The 1,281-nt window shown below is 42.2% G+C and overlaps 1 pseudogene; it reads right to left on the bottom strand.

The window, feature by feature from the left end:
• Window positions 1-899, bottom strand: LOC138169912 (U3 small nucleolar RNA-associated protein 14 homolog A-like; annotated as a pseudogene).
• Between the last annotated feature and the right edge of the window lie 382 nt (window positions 900-1,281).

Raw genomic sequence — 1,281 nt, 5'->3', positions numbered from 1 at the left:
TTACCTTTCATCTAGCAAGGCCTTTTCTGTTTTTTGTTGTTGTTGTTTTTCCAGACCTTCCAAAGCTGTGGTGGGTTTGACCTTCCACTATTATTCAAATTGGTTCAGTACATCCTTAGCCTTTCTTTTCTTTAGCATATTGGGAAACTTTCTGCTTTTGAATTTTCTTCTCTCTTCAAACCCCAGCCTCATAGTAGGACTGCAGGGACCAGGCTTTCTGGAGTTCTGCTTAATGCTACTTGGCTTCCTCCAGGCTCATGGCTTTCAGGGAGGTCTATTCTACTGATGTCAGTAAAGAGTTGGTCAGAGTCTGCTCTTTCTTGTGAAGGAGATTAAAAGGTTGTTGTTACATGGGAGTTCTTGCCTTCTAGTCTCTTAGCATATCCTCAATACGGGCATCTAGTACTCAGTTCTTCAAGGAAAGATGAGTTTTGCTGCCCTCTGGTTTTTCAAGACTTCTGGGTCCCCCTTGTCCACTTCTTAGTACCCTTTTTGTAGGCAACCTCCCTGTGGATCCATTTATTTTCCTCTTTGCTTAGGGGTAACTACACAGTGTTCTTATTTTTGTCTTTCTTCAGCTGCTTCTTTGTAGCACCCATCAAGGAGTGAGGCTTGATAGGCAATTGCAGCTCTGTGATTTCCCCATTCTCCCCTGTCCCTTCAATGCTGACACTTAACTCTGATACCTGCAGAATGACCTCTGAATTCTCAGTCAATCTCTTCCTGTTCTTTCCATCCAGACCACCAATAGTCTCCAGTAGCTTTCAATATTTGCTCTCTCCATCATTGTCTTCCTCTTCTTCACTGGCACTCAGCAGGTAGCCTTTTACCAAATCCACCACTTTTTCCTTTTGGCTTACTTCCAGAAGGTTGTTCTGTTCAGGGACCTTCCTGTTCATGTTGGCATGCAGCAGGTATCCTCATGTGGGTCTGGAGTTGAAAGTCAGAGCCAAAGATTTGTATTAGAATATTTCCCCCTAATAAATATTGATCACCCTCTTCCCAAAATCTGTTTAATATCAATGGGTAGATGAAACATACATGAGAGTCCCAAATATGGGGAATACGGGTAGACAAAAATTACATTTCAGAAGCCCTCTCTGAAATGGCATTGAACATCTCTTACTAGGCTAACTTCTTTATGGTTACTTTGTTTCACTAAACTTGGTCTGCTTTCTCACTGGGAGTGGAGTCTTTGCTGAGCAGGTACGTACCAGGGCTTTGTTGGTGCCATTAATATAAAGTCCAATGATATATTTCTCTGCTGGTTTGAGAGTTTAT

The sequence above is a fragment of the Petaurus breviceps genome, unplaced genomic scaffold (genome assembly GCF_028583685.1).
Source record: "Petaurus breviceps papuanus isolate PSGF00001 unplaced genomic scaffold, PetGlider_PUasm1.0 38, whole genome shotgun sequence".
NCBI classification, from domain to species: Eukaryota; Metazoa; Chordata; class Mammalia; order Diprotodontia; family Petauridae; genus Petaurus; species Petaurus breviceps.
This window is presented reverse-complemented; position numbering and strand designations above follow the sequence as displayed.